Source organism: Neopsephotus bourkii, unplaced genomic scaffold (genome assembly GCF_033783945.1).
Source record: "Neopsephotus bourkii isolate Nb327-2 ecotype Australia unplaced genomic scaffold, CSIRO-AGI_Nbou_v1 NB_941, whole genome shotgun sequence".
Lineage (NCBI taxonomy): Eukaryota > Metazoa > Chordata > Aves > Psittaciformes > Psittacidae > Neopsephotus > Neopsephotus bourkii.
The window spans coordinates 3,638,548-3,665,572 of record NW_026901435.1 but is presented as its reverse complement, the minus strand read 5'-3'; the positions used below and the strand labels follow the sequence as shown (position 1 = coordinate 3,665,572).

The window sequence follows — 27,025 nt, the reverse complement described above, 5'->3', positions numbered from 1 at the left end:
TTTTATTTTGGGTCTCTGTTACATGCTGGCTGCTTCTGAAACCTCCACCTTTTTCTCTCTTGCAGTTTCAGAGCTTCCGGGACAGAACTGAGAGCATTGTAACTGTTATTGTTTTCTCTCTTGGAGGAAAACAGTACTGCCTTTGTGAAAATTTCCTTTTGTAGGTGAATCACCACAGAATTACTGAGTGATTATTACAAGAAGAGCTTTACGAACCAAGAAATCAAAGTCTGTTTGCTAGGGGATTATACAATAAGATGAATAAGGTTTGTTGGTTTTTTTTTTATATTGACTATGGTAAAAAATATAATTAAACCTAAGATAGAATCATAGAACCATAGAATAGTTAGGGTTGGAAAGGACTTTAAGATCATCAAGTTCCAACCCCCCTGCCATGGGCAGGGACACCACACTAAACCACCTCACCCAAGGCTCTGTCCAACCTGGCCTTGAACACTGCCAGGGATGGAGCATGCACAGCTTCTTTGGCCAACCCCTTCCAGTGCCTCACCACCCTTACAGTAAAGAACTTCTTCCTTATATCTAGCCTAAACTTCCCCTGTTTAAGTTTTAACCTGCTACCCCTTGTCCTATCATTACAGTCCCTAATGAAGTCCCTCTCCTGCATCCCTATAGGCCCCCTTCAGATACTGGAAGGCTGCTATGAGGTCTCCACGCAGCCTTCTCTTCTCCAGGCTGAACAGCCCCAACTTTCTCAGCCTATCTTCATACAGGAGGTGCTCCAGTCCCCTGATCATTCTCGTGGTCCTCCTCTGGACTTGATCCAACAGTTCCATGTCCTTTTTATGTTGGGGACACCAGAACTGCACACAATACTCCAAGTGAGGTCTCACGAGAGCAGAGTAAAGGGGCAGGATCACCTCCTTAGACCTGCTGGTCACGCTCCCAGGATACAGTTAGCTTTCTGGGCTGCAAGCACACACTGAAGCCGGCTCATGTTCATTTTCTCATCAACCAACACCCCCAAGTCCTTCTCCACAGGGCTGCTCTGAATCTCTTCTCTGCCCAGCCTGTAGCTGTGCCTGGACTGCTCTGACCCAGGTGTAGGACCTTGCACTTGTCATGGTTAAACTTCATGAGGTTGGCATCAGCCCACCTCACAAGCGTGTCAAGGTCCCTCTGGATGGCATTCCTTCCCTCCAGCGTATCAACTGAACCACACAGCTTGGTGTCATCGGCAAACTTGCTGAGGGCGCACTCAATCCCACTGTCCGTGTCAGTGACGAAGATGTTAAACAAGACCGGTGCCAACACTGATCCCTGAAGGACACCACTCGTTACTGGTCTCCAGCCGGACACTGAGCCATTGACCACAACTCTTTGTGTGCAGCCATCCAGCCAGTTCTTTATCCACTGAGTGGTCCATTCATCAAATTGATGTCTCTCCAATTTAGAGACAAAGGTGTCATGTGGGACAGTGTCAGATGCTTTGCACAAGTCCAGGTAGATGACATCAACTGCTCTACCCCTGTTCATCAGTTCTCTAGCCCCATCATAGAAGGCCACCAGATTGGTCAGGCAGGATTTCCCCTTAGTGAAGCCATGATGGCTGTCACCAAGCACCTTGTTGTTTTTCATGTGCCTTAGCATGCCTTCCAGGAGAATCTGCTCCAAGATTTTGCCAGGCACAGAGGTGAGACTGACTGGTCTGTAATTCCCTGGGTCATCCGTTTTCCCCTTCTTGAAAATGGGGGTTATATTTCCCTTTTTCCAGTCATCAGGAACTTCACCTGACTGCCATGATTTTTCAAATATGATGGCCAGTGGCTTAGCAATTTTGTTCGCCAGCTCCTTTAGGACTTGGGGTTGGATTTCATCAGGTCCCATGAATCTGTGTACGTTCAGGTTCTTAAGATGGTCTCGAACCAATTCCTGTCCTACAGCGGGCCTAGGGTCTTCATTCTCACAGTCCCTGCATCCACCTTCAAGACTTGGGTGGTGCGGTCAGAGCCTTTGCTAGAGAAGACCGAGGCAAAGAAGTCATTCAGAACCTCAGCCTTCTCCAAATCCAGGGTAGCCAGTTCTCCCAGTAGCTTCTGGAGAGGGCCCACGTTGTCCCTAGTCTGTCTTTTATTCACAATGCACCTATAGAATCTCTTCCTGTTATCCTTCACATCCTTAGCCAAGTTTAATTCTAAGTGGGCCTTAGCTTTCCTAACCTGGTCCCTAGCTTCCCGGACAACATCCCTGTACTCTTCCCAGGCTGCCTGTCCTTGCTTTCACCTTTTATAAGCCTTTTTTTTTCCCTCAAAGCTTCCTCAGCAGCTCCTTATCCATCCAAGGAGGTCTCCTGGCCCTCCTGCTGCATTCCTTCTAGTCAGGACGCAACACTCCTGAGCCTGTAGCAGTCTTGGGCCCCCCTGCCCTCTGGGGCTACATCCCATGGAACCTTACTAAGCAGATTCCTGAAGAGGCCAAAGTCTGCTCTCTTGAAGTCCAGGGTAGTGAGCTTGCTGCATGCTCTTCTCACTGTCCTGAGGATCTCGAACTTGACCATCTCATGATCGCTACAACCAAGGTTGCCCTGGAGTGTCACATTTCCAACCAGCCTTTCCCTGTCGATGAGCACAAGGTCAAGCATGGCACCTCTCCTTGTTGGCTCCTCTATTACGTGCAGAAGGAAGTTGTCTTCTACACAAGATATAAGGTGATAACTAATGTAAAATATCAACTGACATATTGCACAGCTATATACACAATATTATTTTTATTCCCAGATTCAGGTGCCTATTTTCTTACAGCATGGAGAGGGTATGACAGTGGAGAGAAGAGGAGCTGTTGTTGCACCATTAGCAACTGTGAGATGGCTGATGTGCTCCCCCCGACACATGACTGGACTACAGCCTTATTTCTGCCACTCCATTACAAATGGCCAGTATGAATAATTGCATAGTTACAGAGCTGCACTGTGATGCAGGTAAAGCCATGAATAAGGCAGCGTTTTCAATCTAAGTAAGGGAGCTTTGAGATAGGGTTGATGTTGGGGTGAACTGAAATGTTATCTGTCAGCTGTAGCTGTCAGCAAAAATATTAAAGAAAGAGCAGCTGCATCATGCCACAAGCAGGGGAGTGGAGCAGTTGTATCTCCAAATAGATTTTAGAGTCACACTGAGTTTTCTTTTAATGAACCCCAGTAACAGTCATGGACTGTTTATTTTCAAACTTCTTTTGAGCCAGTTGATAATGCTACTGCTTTTAAAATGGTTTAAACGAATGCTTGAGATGCAAGTAAAGAAAAGCTATTTAGAACAGCACTTACTGAATGGTATGGCACTACTCGTACAAAATGTAACTTTTCCTGCTATTTTGATCTTCTGTAGTTTTAATTATACCCTCACCCATTTACTGTATAAGTGCTGATATAAAAATAAAACTGGTATGATACTAAAAAATCTAAGCATGTTTCTCAGCTGGAAGAAAAATTATTGTTTACTATTGTTACTGTAGCATTTATTCTTCCTTTTCAGACCATTTAAATAATAAGATACTAAGCTATCTGGGAAATATTTATTAAAGAGTAATGTCTTGCAGTCTTTTTGTGTGGCTATTAAGGAAAATAATAAGCAGCAGCCTCTTTTGGTTCCTGTATTCTAAGATAAATGTAATAAAGCTTGTGGCGGGGTGTTATTGTTTACTGCTTGGAAAAACTTATGCAATAGCAGAATACTGTTCTGATTTTTGAGCTGCTGCTAATGAAGTACAACCAGAGAGGGTACATTGCCATGAGTCAGGAAATCTGGATGTTCCTGGACAGAGGCCAAGGGAGCTTAGACACATCAGAGATGTGATGTATATGTATCCTCTGGGGGAGATACACTGAGCTGTTTTCAAGCATTTCAAGCTGCCTGATTCAAGAGACAACCAAATGACCACCCTGAAATGCAGTCACTAGCTATCTGTTTCTCAGAGTCCCTTGTTTTCACACCACGAAAACAAGAATGAAGTAAGCTGTTCAGGGGAGCATAGAGATTAGATAGTAAGTTCAGCCTTGAGACAGTAGGCCCAAGCCCCTGGGTGTTTAACTTTGTTCACTCTAAAAAAAAAAAAAAAATAAAATAAAATTAAAAAAACCCCAAACAAACAAACTAAAAAAACCCCACAACACAAAAACCACCCTCCCCAAAAACAAAGCCCTTAAATTAAAAAAAAAAAAAAAAAGATGCTACAAAAGAATGGCATGACTTTGTAAGAGAATGGGTGCTCCACTCTCCACAACGCTAAATCAGTTGCTGAAATGTTGCTCTTTCAGTACAGAACTATGGTGCTTATGCAACTCTCTAACAATTTTTAAGACTTCAAAATGTTCTCACTGTAGGTCCCTATTTTTCAAGTGAAATTAAGTGGTTTCCTAAAACTAGCTGCGATCATGCAAAGCATGCCCCTGGTTTCTTTTCCACCCCCCTTTTTTGCAGCTTAACACAACCACTGCAGGAGACTTTAATTTTTCATTCTCCCCCACCCTTTTTTGGTAGGTTCATTTTCCTTATCTTCCCTCAACCATTCCCTGCATCGTGCCCCAGGGGAAGACTACAGCTTTCACTGCCTCTCAGCGGAGAAGGACATGCAGAGGAGTTTCATCCAGGTACATGAGTGGCTGCTTGGACTTCCACATTTCACATCTTTTATGAGGGAAGCTCTCAAAATAAAGACCTGACCTCCCTTTCACGTAATCCAAGGAAGGGTCATTTATTACCCCATTCTTTCCTCCCCTGGAAAGGCTTTCAAGTAAAGTAAAAAAGAATTTCCAGACCTCCTACTTTGATCTGGACTAGCCTTGGATCTGCCTTCACCATTGCCACTGCCCTTACACCATGGCAGGGCATGATGTGGTAGATCTGCATTGCCTTCAGTAGTGTTTCAGCAGCTGTGGCTGCAAGCCTTGTCCTGCCTCTTCTGTTCTGTGGCACATTCATGAGTGTGGGATTCTGCCCTGCTCTCAGATTCGCTGTCCCTTCTGTCTTCTGGTATTGCCAATCACACACATTCAAAGTCTTGAGATAATCTTCCAAAGCTGCATGTCAGGGGATTTGACAGCCTCATATCATGGCATCAGATCATCTAGAGCTCATAAATGTCAATTCCCGTGAAGCCATCAGGACTGTTTTTTAATAATTTTCTCTGTTCTTAATTAAAGGTGAGACTCATGCAACAGCAACCCAGTTGCTGAGGGTAAGTCCTTATCAAAAATCTCGGTTGCCAAGAACAGCTACCTGAGTTGCTGCCATTGCTGTAACAAAGTAGGCAGGACTGGAGAGCCCGGTTATCTGCTGAGCCTGCAGCAGACAGGCAGCACTGCAGGACATTCCTGGTTTCAAGGTGCTCTATATTCCTCCAGCCAGTATGTGGAGTTAATGTGGCCTTCCGTCAGCCCCACAGTGGGGCTGTCCCATATGGCTGACCCAGGGGTGTCCCATAACAGGCTAATTTGGGCAATCACCCAAATTAGTCACCTGCCCACCCCTTCTCTCAAAGGTCCTTCAAGCTGTTTTTTTCCCTAGATGTCTCCTCCCTGTACCAGTTCAGCTTCTCCTGGGCACTCCCATAACAACAAGTTCACAAGCTGACAGTGCCAGCTCTGCCCTATGAATTCTGGTGCAACTGAACTGGAGGAAATGGTCTTGTTTTTCCTGAAACATCTTAGTATTGATATTAGTTTGGTTTCTATTTTGGTATAGTTTTGTTCCTGCAGCTTTCTGGTCACATCCCTTGTCCTCCTCTTTCCTTTTTCTGCTGTGCTTTTACCAGTACAGCTGATTTCTTGCTATTCGCAACTCAGGGGACAAATCTGCTTCCCTCTGGGGAGCTCCTCCAAAAATACATATTCTTGTCATTCAGACTAATTTAACTTCTATTCCTACTTCTCCCAACAGAATCTAGTTTCCAAGGAGGGCTATTTAAGTCTCCTTATTCAAAGCTGTTGACATGATGCTCAATACTGCAACATCTCAGGGTGTCAGTCGCTACTATATTTATTCTTGCAACATCCCAGGTGTTATTAAAAGTGTAGAAGTAAATAACTTGCTGAGAATCATACAAGGAGCCACTGCTGTGAAAGCAAGCCATTTAACCAGCCTTCCTCTCTCCTGGTATGATACGTAGCATTTCACAGTTTAAGCTAACATTATTTGAAAGGCATAAACAACAAAATTCAAATATTGCATGAATATTTTGGAGAGGAAGCCTGAATTTAGCAAAGTGTTCCTGATTAATAAGCAATCTATCAGATGTCCTGCCACTCTTATAGCCTGTTCCCTGTAGTGTGATTTAGTTGTTTATACAACTAATGCTGGAGGCATCCAAATCAACCTTCCTTGTGTGAAGTTATGCTTGCCTCATTTTTTTATATACTTGCTTGACTTGGAGGGATTTTTTTGAGTAGACTGTAGTAGCCTGTAGAATTGTTCCTGCCCTACTTATTCCTGAACCAACTTACAAACTGTTGTGTTCAGAGTATTCACTGCACACTTACACAGATTATTCAGTTTATTTCTGATATTTCCCTACTGTTCCTTTGTGCTATCTAAGCTAAGGAGAAACTCATTAAGCTGCCCATAGTTAACATCACATATTTTTTTAGCACTTTGTTAGTTCTCAGAGACCTGTGATGATACAGGTTGTGCGGCTGGTAGTGATACAAGGGCTAGAAACTAGTATCACTGCAGGGAAATTGTTTTCTTGGAGCCAGGCAGCTGTGTCGCTGTCACAGAGAGGGCTCTGAACAGGGGTCCTCTTGGGCCCCCAAGTACCACAGCAATCCTGTTGTGTATTTCCATTTACAAATAGATCAGATTCTGTACCTAAGGTACTTACATTGTACTCCCTCCATCTTTCTAATAAAAAGCTGTTCCAAAATAATTTGGGGTTTAAGAACACACTCTCTGAAAGTGGGAAAATCAGTTCCTTTAAAACCAAAGGCAGGGTAGTTATGGATACTGCTATCTGGTTAACCCATGGTTTAGAGGCCCCTAGCTTTAAAACACTAAGCTTCCTGTTCTCCTGCTGAATCAATTCTTTGTATAACCTGTATGCCTGTGAGGGATTAGCTCCTCAAGCTCCTCTCTTCAGCAAGCACCAAATTTGCTTTAGACAAGTACAATGGGATCTGAGACCTCCGTATTCCTGCGCTGTGAGAATTGCCCAGCCTTTGATGATGGCAAAATTTTAGTTACAGCATCCAGTTCTAGGAACATTACTTGCTGAGATACCTAAAGAGAAGAATACCTGTTTTAAGAGTTTATTCTTAATAGGTATGAGAAATTATATATGGAAATATTGCCTGCCACATCCCTTTGAGTGCCACAAGGCCACTACCTTGTCCTTGTTTCATGCTATGGTAATCACCACCAGGTAAATTTAGATGCTTGCACAACCAAGGGCTTTTCTAAACCAAGAGAGCTAGTATAAGGTTGGTTCGACCAGAACTCCATCTAGGAATCCTGTTTGCCATATGTGCATTTTTCTATGTTCCTGATTAGGATACAATTGAAAAGAGATGCTCAGGAATAATAGTGAACTCAGCAGTGGAAGCAGTCTGCAGGGATCCCTTCCTCAAAACCAGCATCTCTGTTTTCCTTCCTTATTTACTTATTACTTACAATCTCGATGCTAGTTTTTCATCTTATTGGACTTCCTAGAAAGATAAAGGTAGCATATACTTAACCTTTTATTTTCAGAATTCTTTTTCAAAGAGATGGCACCTTAATGGCATTCTAATTCTAAATGTTTGGCTTTCAAACACAATGTGGTAGGGAGGAGGAAGGTGTCCATACTAAAAGCTGGAGTGAACTAGGGTAGAAAATTTTATACAAAATTTTTGGTTCTTATTATGCTTAGTTTAGATATAACACCTCAAACATAATAACATTGAACAACCCCCCCCCACCAATATTGCTTCTTTTGTAATTTTGAAAGAGCCAAAGGCCTGTGATTTATACTACTATCAGTCGTTGCTCCTGCCAACTTCTATTCAGCATACAGATTTTGATACAGTGATTATCATCACTGGCAAAATATTCCTCAGCCAGCCATGCTCAAAACTTCATGGTCCAAATAAAATGTGAAACTTTTGAGTAACTACAGATTAAAAATATTCAAGATAACTGTAAGTAATCAGAGCCCTGAGCAACCTGATTAGATTCTGGAGTTTTAGCCCTCTCTGAATGAGACAGGATGGCTTCCATCAGTTCCTTCCACTTTAATTCAGGTTCTGTAACACTATAAGTGGCACTTCTCATTCAGAGAACATACCGCTGTGACCCTGCCTTTTATTATTTTCAAGGTGATGCCTTTTTTGACTTAGATTCTAGCTTCTGGCTAGTGGCAGCAGTTGCCATAGCCAACTGCCTCATAACGTGGTTCCTCTGGCACTCAGGAGCTCTGTTGCCATGCGTGTCCCTCCATGCAGAAGGGACATCTTGTTCTCCAGTATGTTTGACATGATTGAGGATATCTAACATGGCATCGTTCCCTTCCTTCTGACTCCTGTCCAGAGTCAAACATTGGAATGTTTATTTTTCCTCTAAAGAATTTCATCAGATTGAAGAACTGAAATCCTTATCTACTCGAATATTGGTTGTATTTCTTTTTATTACAGAAGTCCTTGTAGAAAAAAAAAAAGTAGGAGAGATAAAACACTATAGAAAAACTACTGTCTTTACTTTAAAAGTTAGATCCAGGAAGTTTTGTGATTATAGATGGTGGGACAAGTGAAATTTTGGGGATAAGTATGAGTGACAGACATAGGAATTGAATAACTTTAGCATGAGAACTATATGCCTAATTTAAAAAAATATTAGTCAGCTCTACACCAAAGCAGTCATGGTTAATCACATGTGCTTTGCCACCCTTTCATTTACGTCCTTGCCTATGGCTTTTAAGTGGATATTTTTTCAACAACCTGGCTTATATATTTTTAAAGTAAGAATGTTTTTTGAATCACATAACTTGACAGTGTGAGGTTTTATGACCATCCTACCTACTACGTTTACAAATCTGAACTTCAGAATAAATTGTGTATGTTTTTCTTTAGTGCGTATTTGTTGTCACAGCAACTGCAGTTTTCCCAATAAATGGAAATTGCATCGTTTCCTTAGCATTCAGGTTATTGCACTGAAATAGCACCATGAACTCACCACCACTTCTCCCTTCCTGTTGTCAAGGTAGTTCTCATTTAGTTACAGGAACAGGCACTAAAACAGGTTAGTTTAGATATGCACACATTAGAAAGCTGAAGCAAGTCTGCTTAGCCCCATTACATCCTATGACTCATGCATGTGTGGGAAAGACCTTATTTTCACAGAGATCTCTTAGATAAACAAGGCAAGTTGGCAGCAGTTTGATTACATTGATGTTAGCAGTCTCCTGCTTTCTGTTGTGTTCATTTGCTTTATATTTTCTGAAAAATGCAAGCAGTCTGATAAACTCTAATGAAAATTCTTGTCCCAAGGATACACAGGCTTTCATTTTCAATTTTTTTTTTTTAATAACAGCAGCCTTGAAAGCAGTTTCTAAAAATTCCTTCTCTTTTATTAGAATAGAATCCACTTTTTCTCTTTTTTTTTTTAAAGTTTGTTAGTGAAGCTGTGGCTCTTACTATCCACTCTCATGACACACTAGTTAGTTAGTTACCTCCCCCCACCTAAGCCTACAACCCGCTTAATACCATGGACTTCACACAGAAAATAGATTTAACTCCCAAAATATTACTTTTACATATGTACTGGAACAAACTTTTGAACAGCATAAATCACAAAACATTATACCCTTTGACGCCATTTCCCCAAAAAGGAAAAGCAAAGAAAGCAACCCTTACTGCACTAAAGAGCTATTAAAGTATACAAATGAAAAAGTTTATTGCAAATTCGTCTAGGTTTTTCCTCTGAAATCCCACTGGTTTAAATCTGAACAAGTCTGGCCACATCATAGATAAGGAAGATTTTAATTGCCATTTTATCAGCTTTGAAATGAAACACATTTGGACAATGTACAGCAATCTTTTAGACCCACACACCCCTTTGCTTGTGTCAGCTAAGAGCAACTAGATGGGTTGCCCATTTAAGGGAAAAAGTACAAGCTCCAGCCTATTTCCCTGTACTTCAGATGCATTTGTCCCACTCCTTCAGCAATGTATTCTGTAATGCCAAAAAGCATTTCTTTTCTTAAAAAAAGCATGCACACGTGCACATACATACGCACATTTCTGACTAAGCTTCAGCTCTCATAGAGCTGCACAATTAAGGAACTGGATGCTGGAATTCTTATTTTTCTCCTCAGTTTTATAAAACCACATATAGCAATTAACTGGAGGGGGGATTTATTAACTGGAAGGGGAGTCATTCTATTGCCTTGGAACACTACTCACTAAACAGCCCAGGATAAACCATGCATTTTAACAGCTGTGTATCTACAGAACAATGATTCCAAAATAAAAATGCAATTGCGCTTTTAGGATATATGCTTTTAAATGTAGGAATTGACTCCTCGCTGTATCTGTGAAGCGTGCAAAGCATTTTGGAGGAGACCACAATCTATGTAATCTCACATATCATCTTTACAGCTAGAATTTGTATGCTTTACTTGTGGAAAATACTCAGAGCTATAGTGATACAGTCCAGCCAAAGCAGAATGAGAATGATAGGGCAAAGCCATCTTGAATTAGAAAAAAAACCAAACCACAAAACCCAATCTGTCCCAATTTAGGAAGACTTTGTGTTTGCATTGATATTAGCACTTATTTTGCTATGATGGTAAGAATAAAAAGTAATACAGAAAATGCAGACTATCTGCAGAACCTGGAGGGGTAGGTGGAAAGACCCAAAAATAAAAGGAAAAAGCTAATCAAGTATCCAGAAAGGCACAATTTTCAGAAATACATTAGGCACCATGCAATCTTCAGTATGACTAGAGACTCCCACTCTCCTGAACAGGCAAGAGGCACAATTGCTCCTGTCCTTTGGACACCATACCTCAAAGAATAACTACAGGACTGTGTTAGAAATGCCTTATTTTTCTAGTATCACTAATTCTTTATTAAATATTGTTTCCTCAGTTATTCAATATCTTCCAATATCAAGAAAAGACTGTATTCCCCCAAATAATCCCCTGTATTCTGTATAAAATTAGGAAACAACCTTTAGTAGAAAACACTAAGAAATGAAAAGTGAAAAGCCTAAAAACGAAAAGCACCAGAATAAATGATTTTGAAAAGTATAGGTGTTTGTGCTTCTTGTAAAGAAGCATTTAAACTTTTCCATACAACATATTCACATTTTTTATCACATACACTATTTGATCTGTCTATATGTCAGTTCTTATCTTAGGTTTTGCACACTAAATATTTTTTTGTGAAATAGGAAGTATGAATATATGGAGTTCCTTCTTTGCCTTGTGTCATCTGGCTTCCTCACAAATTTTATAGCTCTATATCTCAAAATGGCATTTTAGACACGTAGAACTACAAAATCCCTGCCCCCAAATTCAGTTTATATATTAAAATAGTATGTCAAACTCTAACAACAAGCTTTGAGACAGGAAGAAACAGGAAATTAGAGAAAAAGTAAAATGTCTCTTTGGAAAAAAATATTTGGACAGCCATACAGATGATGCATTTTGTTAAATGCTCTTGAGGGGACTGTAAATTTATATGTTAATTATTGAAGATCTGATTTTATTAAACTCAAAGGAAATCTCATTCTGAATTCAGTGGCATAAACCTGGCTTCTGACTCAGCAGAGCTCTGAGGCACATTCTTAATTTATGCCTGGGGGGCACATCAACTGTTTTAGATGAGATTACCTAAAGCCTTAAATTAAAAATGTGTTGAATCTGTGCCAACAGAAAGATCCTGTATCAGGAGGAGTTTTACTGATACACCTGTGTCAGTATGGAAACAGCTACACTGGTGAAATTGTATCCCAGAGGAAAAAACAGGTAGAAGTAAACATTTCCCAATGTAATTATGCTTACTCCATAAGCTGCTTCATGGGCACAGCTGTATTGTCAGAACCCTCCACTGGTCAACACAGCTCTGTTAGTAGCAAGTTTAGTCTTTTCACGACATTAGTGCCAGGTGCTACAGTGAAAGGCATTATAGAAAACTCATGTCATTAGGTCAATGTCAAGCTTGATAAAGCCAGTAGTGTAGCGGATGGACCATTTAACACCAGAGCCAAAGGTATTATTCTACCAGATACGAGCAGGAGGAGTTTGGGAAAATCAGGGCACATGTGAAGATGAGTCTTGAAGATTAATTTCAAGTCTTTGAATTTGGTGCTAAAATGAACCACATGTTCTATAATGAGTTTGAAAGACTGAAGTGATAACAAAACAGTTAAGACAATAACTTTAGCTGTGGCTATACTGGCTAGAAGAAGCCCTAAATTATAATACTGACCCAATCAAGGTGAAACAATGAGCCACAGCCAGAATCTGGAAGTGGATTCAGATCAGGAGGAATGCACAGTCTTTAGCACCATGAAAAGCACCATTCATTCCAAAGTTATGGGAATATAAATAAAATCAGAATAATATCTAATAAGGAAAATAAATGGGTATGCTATCTCTACTTGTCTTCCAAGAAAATCTCTACAATGGAATATATCGCCAAAACCTAAATTACTTTTTGATTTGATATAAAATTGATCTTGGTTTCACTGGACTCATTAGTAGAGTTGGCTACTCTTAAAATATGAAACCATCTGTGGAATAGACACGTTACATATTCCACAGTTGATTGGAAAATCCCAGCGCCTCTTTGTGGACACCTGTTGAGAAGAGTAATTTTAGCCTTCTCCTCCATTTTAAAGTAGAAAGGAAGACAGATGTATGCAAAACCACAACTCAATGTGTTAGAGTTGGAAGTTGCTATCAGACTATCCAAAAATCACTTTATTTGACAGTTATGAGGCTAATTTACCTTTTCTTTTTAAAAGTTTGCTCAAAGTAAATCGTGGAAGACAAGTAAAATTATAAAGTCATATACTGTGCTGAGCAACAACTAAAAGCAAAAACCAGTTGATAATTAGCACAGCACTTTCTAGGTTTTGTCATCCCTACATATTCAGAAGGTCAAATTAGCCTTTTCTCCAAAGGTTATTTGCCAATTAACTCGGTCAAAAGAAGTGGTAATATTCACACTAATGTCAAGATGACAAAACCTGTACAAATCATATTGTTTCAGTTTTAGTTCTCACTGTACAGCTTTCTTAAAAAAACAAAACAAAAAAAAACAACAACCCAACTTTCTCCAGATATGTCTATATTAAAAAGTAATACTAAAGCTTCCTTTTGAGATTTAGATATGGGATAACACAGTGCTGTAGTAATTCCACAGTAGTTATTATCACATTAAATTATGGCCACCAAAAAGTATTCCTATTTAGTGCTTAAGTAGTGTGCCTCTTGCGATGAAATAAAATGTAAACTATATTATTTTTACTTTTAAGAATTTCCCTCCATCCTAATACTCCATTTATCTCATTGTTTCACAGGCAGTTACATTCTTGGCCATCAAGTCAAAGTTGCTTCAGAGTATTTTAATTTCATCAAATCTGTAAGTATGCCACTGCTAAGATGTGGTATTGACGTCATTTGTATAGTATGCAGAGATGAAACTAGAATTATTTAGCAAGCAAGACCTTCTCGTCTCCCTGAGGCAGTCACAGAGTCCACAGATTAAGTGTCAAACACCACAGACAGTCAGCAGAGACTCACTCAGTCCATTCGTTCTTTCGGTCAAATATTTTTCATCTGAAACAATACTACATAAATCTGTGAACAGGATTTTTGCATGGGTTAAGTGCATTCTTTAAATCTTTGCCTTCATAACTAAATTCATATCGCATGTGAATTCATAATCGGTACATCTTTTAAAAATTCATGCATCCTGATTTTCTTTTGTTTGAAGAAAATGGCTTTAAAAGACCGCAGGGGGAGGGTGGGATGGGGGGGATTCATTCTTCAGTTGACCAAACAGCTTTTGTCAGTTTAGACAAAGCAAATCATACTAAGCAATTCCTCCCTTAAATTACATGATCATTATAGGACTATTGGATATGCATTGCCAACAGACAAACAGGCTTCCATTCTGTTGTCAGTGTAAAACATCTGAGCACTGGTTTCTCATTTATTTTGCTAAAAGAAACAAATACTTTAACAACAGTGATCTAGCTCAAGCGCACTTGGCTACAATAAACATAAGGTCAGTCTTTAGGACAGTTGCATTATACAACAAACCAATCGAGCAGAGATACATATTTGTTCTATGTAAATAAGTACAAGAGGAAGAACCAGGAGCTCATGTCAAAAGGACAGTATGAAAGGCACCAGGTGTGCCTGTGTGCTAAAAGTTAGTTAGGAAACAAAAAGTAGAAATGCACTGGGTCACAAAGTATTCAGTTAATTCAGTTAGTGAATGTGAATAGCTATTTCCCCTTACTTCTTGCACAGGCTGTCACTTTTAATAGCTGCTAGACTATCACTGGTAAGGGATGAGATGTATTCTATTCTTGAATGTTGGTTTGTCTTCTGTCAGCATGTAAGCAGATATAAGCAAGATACATGTCAGATTCTATACACTTTCATATTATTACTAGGCATTTGTTTATGCTCATTCTAAGAACTGCAAAAGTTATTTAAGCAATGTTTTTCTGTAATGAAAGTCTAAAATAAAAATCTAAACCTGCTATCCCAGCTTTTATCTACTGATGCTTCCAAACTATGCAGAAGATTGTTCATAAAAGGAAAGAAGCAATAGTCATTAGAAAAGAAAGTAACTTCGTTTTAAAAGAATGCATTGGAGTGGTTAATTCTTACCTGTCAGCAACACAGACCTAGTAATATCCTTCACACCACAAGATCACAGTAGCTCGTCCCACAGCACTACCACAGTAGCAGACTGATCCAGCCCAGGAGAACACAAAGAGAGAAACTTTTCCCACTTTTGTAGGTCTACCAGCAGCTAAAGTAATGAAGGAAATGATTTAGAGAACAGAAGACCGGAGCTGCTTCTCACAGAAATTCCAGGCAGAAGTAGGAGGTATACTCTGTCTGTGTCTCACCCAGACTTTTGTTTAAAAGTTTTTTCAACTGTTGCTAGGTGGTGTTAGGCTTTGGCAGTTTAGTTCTCAGATTGTATTTCCCCTCTTCTGGTCTCTTCACACAGTGTTACAGCAATGACTTTGTTGAGCTCAGCTCGCTTGTGCTATATTTAACCAGTGTTCTCAGCAAGTCAAGCCTGTCAACAGCTGAGAAGTTTGGAGCAGGCTTTGCCGAGTTCCTCAGCTGCTGAATTATCAGTGGATGTAGCACTGCACAGCCCAGCTACTACATTCACTGAAAGATTGTGGGGAAACTGTCAAATCCTTTTAAGGGCTTCCAGTGACTTCACAGAAGTAATTACTATTTAAAGCACTAAGTACAAGATATGTTTTTAGGCATATATTTCAGACTGCTAGAGAAAGAATACTTGTGTTCACAGCAGATGAGTTCAATTATTTATACAGTGAGGATTTTCCTAGGACAAGTAGGAAGTTTATAATTTGAAAGGTATGTACTTCACTTGAGGAAAAATTACAGGTGGGGAGAACTTCTTGCAGCATGATTTTTTAGAGTTGAAATATATTAAGATGACACGGAGAAATTAATGAAAGGTTTAAGCTGGAAAGTTTTCAAAGTATTTCAAAGGTTTAAGCTGGAAAGTATTCCAAAGACAACCTTTTCCTCCCAGACCAAGAGCTTCCTAGAGTCATTCCTACTCTCTAACTGTCACTGAAGAATAGAAAAGCCACACAAATCACAAACTGTTTTATATGAGTATTAGGAACATGTTACTTAAGGACTGTATACATTCTGATGCATCCACACTTGCTTCTGGATCTAATTACTGTTCCTAATTCTAAGCCGTAAGTCTCTTAATCAACAGACCAATAGTAACATTGGGCAGCTTTCAGCCCACAAAACCACCATACCAAGATTCTCCAAAGATGCTGCAGATTTCAGACTCCAAAGTTCTATAACCTCGTGGCAGAGCAACCCCATAAACATCTCTGGCAATGAAAATTCCTTATCTTGACAATTCTCTTCTCATTTGAGCTGTGATTTAGAGTGAAATGCAGAATAGGCCTCCTTTGGGATGCTTTTTCCGGTGATGATTTGCAATATTCATCTAGGGTTAGATGATGAGGAAAGGAAGGAAGGAAGGAAGGAAGGAAGGAAGGAAGGAAGGAAGGAAGGAAGGAAGGAAGGAAGGAAGGAAGGAAGGAAGGAAGGAAGGAGAAAGATGCTAAGAAATTTGTCGACACTTATATGTGGAGACACCCCAAATTCTCAGAGCAAAAGATCCAAGCAAATCATAACAGTACCCTTCAGTGATGCAGGCTCACTGTGCAAATAGTAGGATGGGCAGCAGCTAAAAGGTACCATGTTCTTTGTGGCAATTTTAACATGCAGGAACCTATTTGGCCACAACTACACGAGATACCAGTGGATGAGTACAAGCCCTTACGGGAAGCAACTGTAGAATCAACGGTATCCTGGTGCTGTGATTCTGTCTTTGGAATGACTTTTCCTTGATCTGTGTCATTGTCTAAACAAGGAAGGAACAATGAAAAAATACTTTCATTCCCAAGGATCTTATAAGGAGAAAATTATTTAAATATTAGGTATTATGTCAAACAACTGATATTTAGACGTTGATGACACATTTGTAAGTGCCCCAAACACTTCCATCATGTCAAATATATTTTATTTTGGAGACCAAGAAATAATCACTAATTTTGTGTTGTCCATTTCAATATTTGACTTGGACAAAATAACTAGAATGTATAAAAATAGAAACACTTCTGTTTTACAGAAACAGCTATTTGGAAGATTATTGTAGAGACCTAATATATTGGCAGAAAGTTTGGTGTTACATGCTTACACTTTGAACTGAAGTGAGTTACATATATCTACATTCTAAAAAGAGCATCTAATTTTGTCCCATCATGTAAAATTGAGGTACTCCAATTAAATGAGCAAGTTTGACTATCCTGGCCTTAACTTCTCACTCAGAGTGCAATATTAATAGTACTTTATCCATTAAACTATAATAAATCAGGCAAACAAAACAATTTACTTTGCTCATAAACCTCAGAAAAAACAAATTATTCTCAGCATTTCTCTCCCATTAGTTAGTGGCACATTCACTAAGTGCAAAACAATACAACTTCTTAGGAGGCAATGTGTGTTGCCATCCCTTGTGGGTGGGTTTCAGTAGTGACCTGCTGATGCAAGTCTGCTAATTCTTGTACACTTGCAACCTTACTCCCCAGCAGTGCACCACAGATACTAATCCTGTAACACAGTGGGAATTTCAGAAAAAACTTGGGGAAAATGGAAGATTTTGCAAGTGAATCAAAGAAAATATAAGGACCTCTAGCATAGGAAAGAGTGTAATTAATCTGCATTACTGGAAATGTAAAACTTTAAAATTTGTGCAGTATGAAAATGGTTCATATCTAAGTATTCCCTACTGAATGACGAAAAAACCGGTTATAAATACATAGGCTGTGGAGGATGGAGAACAGGAAAAAAAACAGAACTACAAAAGAGACTTCTGTGTTTGGCATCCTACATTAGGATGTGAGTTTCTTATAATTTCTGATACTTACATTATGCCTTAATTAGTCAACCAGTATACTAAAGTCTGAAATCAATGCTTCTAAGAAAAATTTTAATGGAAGCCAAAGCTCTCAACCTTATTTCAATCAAAACTCCAAATTCCAGAACAATGCAAAAGGGGAAAAAATGTGGCACTAGAGAGTGAACAGCAGCAGCAGCAGGACCTGTTGCCACTTCTGGAGATAATGTCAGACACAGATACTGAAGAGGGATTGTCATTGTTCACACTATCATGTTTCTCTATACTTTACTAGAAAATGGAAGAAAAATTATTATGACCTGAGCTGCTCTAGAGAAATTCCAGGCTTGAGGCAGAAATTGCTGGCAGAAAATCCATGTTTTTCTACAGAGAAAATCAAAACAGATTGCTTCTTCTGACCTTACTGGTTCCTCATGACTTTAAAATATGTGCCTGTAAGTAAGCTTTTTCTGGAACACATACAATAGTGTTTCTATATAACTTTTGTCTCGACTATCCATCACTGTAGCGTATATCTCATTCTCTTAAGTCATAGAGGCATCCAGAGATAAAACCTTCTAGCTTTGTCTTTTTTAAATATTTTACATCAAAATTAAGTGGACCGATGTATTAGAAACAAGTCTATCTAAATGAGTTTTGAGTTCCTTGACTGTATGTCCTGAGGAGAACTACTATGTGTATATTTCTGTGTGAGCAATCACTGACTTCATTTAGTTGCTCCTTAAAATATACTGAAGTAAGTCATCAGTATTTTCATTTCTAAAAAATTAATTTTTCATTTGCTTGAAGGCTAATGCACCATAGTCTTTTGACACCCTACTTTCATAATACTTATTGCTCACTTCCAGAACAGGTATATTATTTTAGATTGCACTACTGCTTTTATCTTTGTTTTGGCTTTACAGTATAACTTGTGCTGCCTTAAAGTATGCTGGAAGAGAGGGTGTTTGATCATGTTTTGATGAATTTGATCTTGGCTGCACCTTGTAAAACCTGATATTGCTTTTTGGATATTAGCTCTGCTGTATCTTCAGCTTAAGCACCCACTTTTTTAGAACCAAAGAAAATACACATTTCTGCCGTCTAGCTCATAGATTCAGTTTAGTTATCTATTTAATAATCTTGCCAAATGAATGAAACTAAAAAGACTTTGTGATGTTCCACATATTTCCAATGTTCCAATATTTTCCCAGATATGTAAATTATTTTCCTAAGAAAACCACGTAGAATTAAAAAGTCAATTGCATAATCAACACTGGCATTTGCATTTTTCTTACACAGTTTACTCCCTTTTTTGACATCTGCAAAACATATGCCATTAATCTTAATTTTACTAGTGGTAAACATGTCAGGTATATAAAAAAATAAACAAAAAAATTCATGCCTGAAGATCATTGCCACAGTCACAAATCTCCAGGAACACTTACAGGAGTTTTATAGTCTTTCCTGTAACAGTTTTGCAAGCTTTATCAGTGAAATAAGAATAGCGTGTCTTTTATTTTGATCCTCTATATGCTGTCTTCATCTATATTCTGTCTTCAACAAGCATTTTTGGCTTCTTTTTTTTTTTTTCCCTTTTGTAATTTTAATGAAAGAAATACATTAAAAGATTTGGCCATTTCAGTTATTTTAAATTTCATATTTCTGCATTGTACAAAAAACCCCAAAACTGACATTTCATACATCTTCTCCAAATGAAGTCAGGTGCAATTCAAAGTTGATTCGAGACAGCTAGAATATATAGCTACATCAAGAGCATCAGATGGCCCATCAGAATTAGAGGGGCACAACACTGTCTACAAAAAAACTAAAAATAGTGATAACTAGAATCATGTTTGGACACTTTTCAGTTCAAAGCCCCAGAACCTGGATGTCACAGTTGGGTCAAATGGAGACAGCTTGAAGCATGAGTTGAGGAAAGTGCCAACTCAGATCTCTGCAAATAAAGTAAATAATCTTATTCGCTTTGCTGCCACACCCCAGGATTGGTATGCAACTTGCTCAAAGACTATGATAAAAATGAGCTGAACATGGATTAATTGCTTTTAGGGCAGAATAAAATATTTTTATAACCTAATACAGCCTCCTACACAGGAAAGGCTGTGGAATTTTCTCATGCAAAACAGCAAGTTGCAGTGAATTAAAGCACATCTTTTAGAAAGATTATATAAATAAAATATGGATAATTTGCCACAGCAATGTACATGCAGCCCAACAGTTAATTACACTTACTGTTTCAAGCAAACAGAAGCTGCAGTTTATTACCAGTTTGATGTTGGCTGACCTTAGCTTCTAGCCCATGAGACAGCTAGTCAGTGGCCTTCAACTTACCTTAATTTGTTTCAATTCTAATAATGTTCCTACAGAGACTAACAACCCTGCAGAGAAAGACTAGCTAGCTGTGTTTTTCCTGGGTTTTGTGCCTGCATTGGAAGTAGTGCAGATGTCCCTGGACCACTTTTCATTAAGTAGGTAATTAAAAATCATTATTAGACTTCTAGGGACTATAATGAGCTTCTCACTTTCCCTTAGCAGATATTTGTATATTATGAAAGAACCCACTCAGATTATCTACAGTTGTTAAAAAATAATCAAGCAAATATGCAAGCATTCTACAGGTCTAATCCTGTGGCACTAGTTTATCCATCAGATAAATATGAGTAAATACAGACAAAAATAGAATACTACTTTAATGTTTAAGAGTTTCCTTGAATGGACACATAGAATATGCTTTATAAATAGTGCCATGATACGTTGCACTGAATTAATATAGTTTTATACAAAAACCTGGAAAGGAACATGAATATATCAGCTGCAGGTAGGTAATTTGCACATGCAAAGAATATTATACACATTTGCTCTTATATCAGTCAAACACAGACTTCACTTCCACTTTTAATGGAATAAGACCTGAGACAAGGGGGAACAAAATCACAAAATGGAATATATAAAAACCTTTAGAATCAGTTTTAAGTAATATTAAGTTTGATGGCTTTGTAACAGTAGCAATGGAAAATTATTGAGGTGCATGATACATAGAAAAAAAAAAAGAGTACAGCTAGAGAACATACTGAGAATTCTCACAAGGTAAATTGTTATAGTTGGCATAGTTTTAAGAAAAATATTCTAGAACAACAGGACACACGGATAAGGAGTATCTGGGAACCGCAGGTGTCCAGGATGGAGGATAGGAGGATTATTATTATTTCTCTGGTGCTAGCGAACCAATTAAACTGGTATGAGCATCTACTGCGCGTGCTTCAAAGGCTGCCAGAAGTGATGAAGATTGTTGGAAGAAGTAAACAACCCTCAGAGACCATCACCACAGTTCTGTACGCATGCGGGGAGCTCTCTGGAAAATCATGTAATCCATATGTAGCCTCATGAATATGTATGTATGTCCAGGGACTATATAAGGATGGCTTGTATAGCAATACGGGGACACACGTTAGGAGGAGCTATCCCCCGTGTCTCCTGGCGCCGCAATAAAGAATAGCTGCTTGTCAGCTTGAAAACTTTGTTGGCAAGTTTGTTCCTGGAGTTTTCTCCGAATCAGACAAAACAAAACATTCTCCTTGTACCTCAGGTTAATTGTGTTCAACAAGCTTAGTACCCCAATTTTTTCAGAAAGTCTAACAAGCTGTGAAACAGAAAACTGTAGCTTAATTGCAGTCAACATCTAGATCTGAATATTTGCCATAATTTACACACTGTGGTTTTACTTTCACAGATGTGGGGAATAGGAGTCTGCTTTCTACTTCCTATTATTTAAGAATTCGGTAAACAATAATGAAGAGGGCTCAGTTAAATTGGTGTTCCATTTACTTGCATGAAGAAACATGCTTACCAGTGATTGATAGCAAAAAATAAGTCTTTTAAAAATGCCTTGTTTTTAAGCAGTGATGTTTAGAACAGTTCTCCAAAAACACAGTTTACTGGGGCATGTTAGAAAAGACTTGTTCTTCCCTTTTTACTGACTGTTGAAAGGGCAGGAGAATTTGGATATCAGATTTTTAACAGTAACAAGAAAGAATGAAAACAGGAAAATTAAAAAAAAAAATAAATTTATTGCTTTAAGAACAGCCTTGCCCTAACTTTTCCATATTAGCATTAAAACTTCCTGTATACTTTGGCATTAAAACTGTTTTTTGTATTTTTAAACATATCTGTTAGAAAACATTATCTGTAAAGAAAACAAAAATTGCTACTCCTGTTATTACCATTAAGTCAGTAGTTGGAATAATAGAAAAAGATTAATCTATAACATGTTTGGCCTGAATATAAAATCTGTCACCTTCGCTCTGACTACAAAGCACTGTGCTAGTATGTCACCCATGGGAGAATTTAGCACTGAAGTAGAAAAAGGAGACTAGGATCACACCAGTACGTGACTGACTCAAAACATATCCTCACAGCGCTAAAGAGCAAACTGACAAATATAACTCTTTTCTTCCATAGATAGTGACCATGCAATTGTCTAGAAAATCCATCTGAAACAAAACCTACAATGAATGTCTAATAATCTCACTACAGACTGGTGTCCAATACCTGTCTACCAACAGAAATCACTGAGAGGAAAATCCTCGAAGTTAGAAGAAACTACTTGAGGTTCCTATTAGTCCTTGTAAATAAGAATGCAGATTTTTAAAGAAACCAAAACAGAGATGGGAGGTGAGATGGGGAAACCCTAGGTAACACGGAAATGCATTACTGCACAGTGCAGAAATCAAAAGAGGGGATACAGAGAGGAAACTGAACCTGCAGTAGCAATAGCCCTGCAGGATGCCTCCTCACAAGGCAGCTCCTCCTAGAAAATGAAAGGGAGAGAAAGAAAGTATTTTAAACATTCTGCATCCATTAAACTATTGGCTTTCATGGTATAGGCAACCTCAACAGAAGGAGGAACATACTAATCCAAATGCAAGCAACAATCACCACTGATAGCATGTATGTTTTCTTCTTTTTCATTACTTTGATAATTTAAGCAGATCTATATTCAGCTAATTCCTAAGTATCCATTCTTTCAGTACTCAAAAGCTGAACAGCATAGAGACAGCTGAGCAGAGAAGCCAGACTTAGTGCTGGCTAAAGAAATTTGTATCATACTATTTAGTTTATTAGGCCATTTTTCTTTTCACAAATTAAAAATATTGCTATTTTCTACTTACAATGTCATCTTTTTTTAAAAGATGTCACAGAATCAGACAATGGCTGAGATTGGGAGGGACCTCTCAGGTCATCTTATCCAATCCTTCTGCTCAAGCAAAGTGATCTTGAGCCCACCACCGTGCCCAGACAGCTTCTGAATACTGCCAAAGATGGAGTCAATACACAGAATGAACATTGCAACAGAGCAGACTATCTCACCTAAATTTGCCATGGGGTTAGGTATACTATCTGAGCTGGTTGTTTATGCTTCCTCTATAGCCAAAGTGAGTCATTTCATCTAACTCATGTTTGGACAGTCCAAGCAAGGTAAGAAGAATCTGAACTGAAGCACTATTCCACACCTTATATTTATCATCTTTCCAGAGTAATAATTTGTATTATTTTTATGAGTGTATTCAGTAGTGTTTTTCATGTGCTAATTTACATAACATAATTTTAAGATATAAATAAAGTTTAGGTTCAACAAAAAAGTAAATATACTAACATTTTCATTTTCTCAGAAATTCATGAAGTTCTGGTTATTTTTATGCTTTTTAGACTCTAGTGTGTCAAGACCTAAGTATTCATAGTTAGCTGAATAAAACAAGGCCAGGCAGCAAGTTGCACTGCTGGTTCTTCACACTGGTATTGCTTTCCTGGTTATTTAAGAGCTACAGGTCTTCCAACACTGAAGAGCACAGTATCTAGCTACCCTCAAAAGTCAGAGTTTAACAAGCTAAGAGAAGTCCAAGGAATCTATTGAACTACACTTTTAAGAGATACTGAGAAAATACATGATTCAATTAATATTCAATGCTGATGCACTCTGTGCTACTTCTGTTGTATTCCTAGAATCAATATTAAGCCTAAGATTCCTTTAACCAGAAACGTCTCTTTTTGGCAAATATTACCCTCACATTCCTCCTTTTGCAGAGGCAGGATGCCAAGGTTTTTAAGTGTTTTGTGCTTCCCTCCTACATATATATCTTTAAAAACTGAGGCTTAGTTATTTTGTCATGTATTCCCCACAAGTCCTTCATATTAAGCAGATTTCTTTCTCCCTTAGGTCTAAGTAAATCCTTCTACAAACTCAAGAAGGCAGTCATGAATCTCAAACTATTCTTCTATATCTCTGTCAGAAGGATGCCCTCCAGATCATCCACTAAGTGCTTTGGAATTGCTCACTTTTTAGTGTTGCATGTATGAAAGGATGCGATATAAAAACATTACAGCAAATAATGAATTTCTAGGGCACCATCAGTAACACTAGTTTAACCTTCAGAAAACAAGTAATAGATAAAAAATAAAATAGATATTACCCTCCAGACCATAGTGAAATAGCAGGGAATTAAACAGAATAGAACAACATGACCATTTTAAATTAAAAACAAATCAGAAAAGCATTGCAAAAGAAGTAAAACAAATAATTTTTAACAGAGAGTAACAAAGTACTGAAGCAGCACCTGAGCACCTGAAGAAAAGATTAGCTCTGCTGTAGCTGAAGGGTATGGCTGATTTGTTACATACAGCTGTAGGGCTCTATAAGACAAAAAAAACCAAACAAACGAACACAAAATAATTGCTTGCTAGTCAAAGGAACAAATTCTGATGAAGAACTCTGTATTCTTCACCTGAAACATTAGTAGGAATTGCATCTTAAGGAATAAGCTGACAAATCTGAGGGAAAAAGCTCTTCAGAAACAGCCAAGCAAATCATCCATCCAGAAAGGAAATTGAAACATTCAGATAAGAAACCAGTAAAATGGTGGGATAGACAGTGCACCCAACATATTGTAGCAGGAGTATAGAAGTTTCAGTGATGAGGCCAATTTATGAACCTTAACTAGACATAGACGAGTGTTTTATGAAATCTGTTCAACCTAAACTGCCAGCTGATAGACATTGTTAAATGTAAGCCTCTCCAAGTCCAATAATAATAAACTCTTTAGTAGGAGCATGAGTTTCAAACCTTTACCTACACCGAAGTTTATTTCTACCATTCAAAAGAAAATACAGGGGTCATCACACAGAGCAAGAGACATCCACCAAGACAGACCTTTATCTGCAAACATGGGGATTCTATTTTTTTTTCATATATATATATATATGTTTGTGTGTATAGGAGGACATACAAAGAGATAGAATAAGCCGATTTGCCTCAAACATCTAAATGAACTTTAGCAATCATTAAAGCAAAGGACATGCTCATAGATTAACATCAGAAGAGAAATATGATGACAAATTGAAGTAAAATAGTAAGGAATTTTAAAATGTTTTCTGTGCTGATAACAGAAGCGATCTAACTATTGAACTGAAGTATAAAGTAGCTTCCTGTGAGCACAGATTACTGTAAACACTCTAGCTTCACTCAGGCCTGACAGAAAGACATCAACTCAAGATGCTGAAACCCATCTGAGGGCAACATTCATTTCTAAAAGGCCAAATATTGCACAAACTGTGTGTTTTCAAAACATTTTCTTTTGGAAGGGACTAAAAGAAAGGAGAGGCCAGCCTCCGTCCGTGCACAGTAAAGGTGACAGGCTGGCAGAGTGCTTGCTTTTCATCTGTTTCCACACATATAAGCTTTCCACATCTTGTCACTCTCAGATCAATATAAACAATGTGTTCAAACTGAAAAGGAAGTATTCTCTGCAATCCTTCAGGAAGTACAGAAAAATAGACAAAGAAAGATACAGAAAATAACTGGTTTGTAGCTGCTAACAGCATGTTTGGAGTAGGTCTTGGGAATAACAGAGTGCACAAGGCAGCAGCATAGAGACAGTTACTGGAGCTGTAAGTGGCACCTGCACAGTACAGCAGCACATCACAGGCCTTCCACACCCCATAAATACCTAGAACTGGTGGGACAAAGCAAACCTGGGCAAACACTGTATTTATGTGTAGATGGTAATCTATGTGACACTTCTCGGCAATCAAACTACTGATCTCAAATCATCAGGATGCCAGAGATAGCTTTGGTACAGAATGAGAGCTACATACGAGTTTTATTAGGATGGGGCTCCTCACCAGCTCCTTGCTACACCTTTTTCCTCTTAGATATGAAGAAGTTACCAACAGCTGAGCATAGCAGGCTCACAGAAAAGGAGAGGATAGCCAGGGTTAGAAGTTACAAGTAGCACTGCCTGCACAAAGAGCAAGAGAGAGCCTCCACTGTGCTTGTAAGGACACAGGCAGGACTAGTCACTCCCAGGAAAAACACTGTACCCGAGTGCATCACTGCATTTCCCAGTGAAGAGCAGTATCGCCTTACTTTGAGATCTTTCTCCATCAAAATCTGTGGAGGCTCAGAGGCACTGTGAGAAGAAGTCCTTACATTACTGTCTTCAGGTCATGGACATAAGCTGGAGGGGTTTTAGTGAATATCCTTTGACTGTTTAATCACTCTTTTTTTGTTGCCACTGATTCCCTGGCTTTTTTCTTCAATCCTAGCTATTGTGTGTTCTTTTATTCTATCCCAGATATTTTCCTGGACACATTACAAGAATGAGTGGAAAAATAGGTTATTCCACAAATACTAAGATCTGTACTTTTGAGAGATTCCACAAAGAACAAAATCTAGTTCAAACATATATGGGTCATATATGCTTTAAACCCATTTATAGAACTGAATATGAACATCTCGCTATTCTTTTATATAAATATTTCTGACATCCCAGATCTTGCCTCAGGTTTCTTCGATGCATAACTAAGTACAAAGGAAGGCAGCAGAATATTTTCTCGTGTTTTCAGTAATTCTTCAACATCATTATCTTTACAAAGTATAATTTTATAAATATTACAAAATTACCATGTTACAACAGAATAAGCACTATAGAAAACCCAATTTATAAAGAACAACCTCAGAAACAAAGACAATAGATTTTTGTTTCCTATACCGAGTAAAATAAAAATAGATGAGTTAAAGCACATAAAAGGAAACGGAGCACTGAAATGTTCTGAAAAATCACTAATGAGCATACCCTCCCAAATTCCTCTTCTTTGACTTCACCACAATCATGAAATTAATTCCTCTGGTATGTAAAGAGGTTTGTCTTCTGTTCAGCTACCGACAAAATTAAGTCAGCCTTCACCTGACCTTTGCAAACAATGGAATCACAGAGATACAGATTCCCTGGACTGCCCAACAGCTTCTAAAGTTTCATTCTTTCTTTGGCACACCTCATGGTAAAACAGCAATGCACTCTCTGTTAAAAACCC

At 38.5% G+C, this 27,025-nt stretch overlaps 1 protein-coding gene across 5 annotated transcripts in view; it reads right to left on the bottom strand.

Moving 5' to 3' along the window:
- Nucleotides 1-27,025, bottom strand: part of FILIP1 (filamin A interacting protein 1) — a 124,108-nt gene that overhangs the window by 92,656 nt on the left and 4,427 nt on the right. For 2 of the 5 annotated variants that reach the window (XM_061358407.1, XM_061358406.1), the window contains exon 1: nucleotides 14,833-15,294. The exons of 2 other annotated variants lie outside the window; for them this stretch is intronic. The gene's annotated coding sequence lies outside the window, so the exon portion shown is untranslated. Of the gene's footprint in view, nucleotides 1-14,832; nucleotides 15,295-27,025 lie in introns of those variants that run through there. One more of the 5 variants, XM_061358408.1, reaches the window with a different exon arrangement.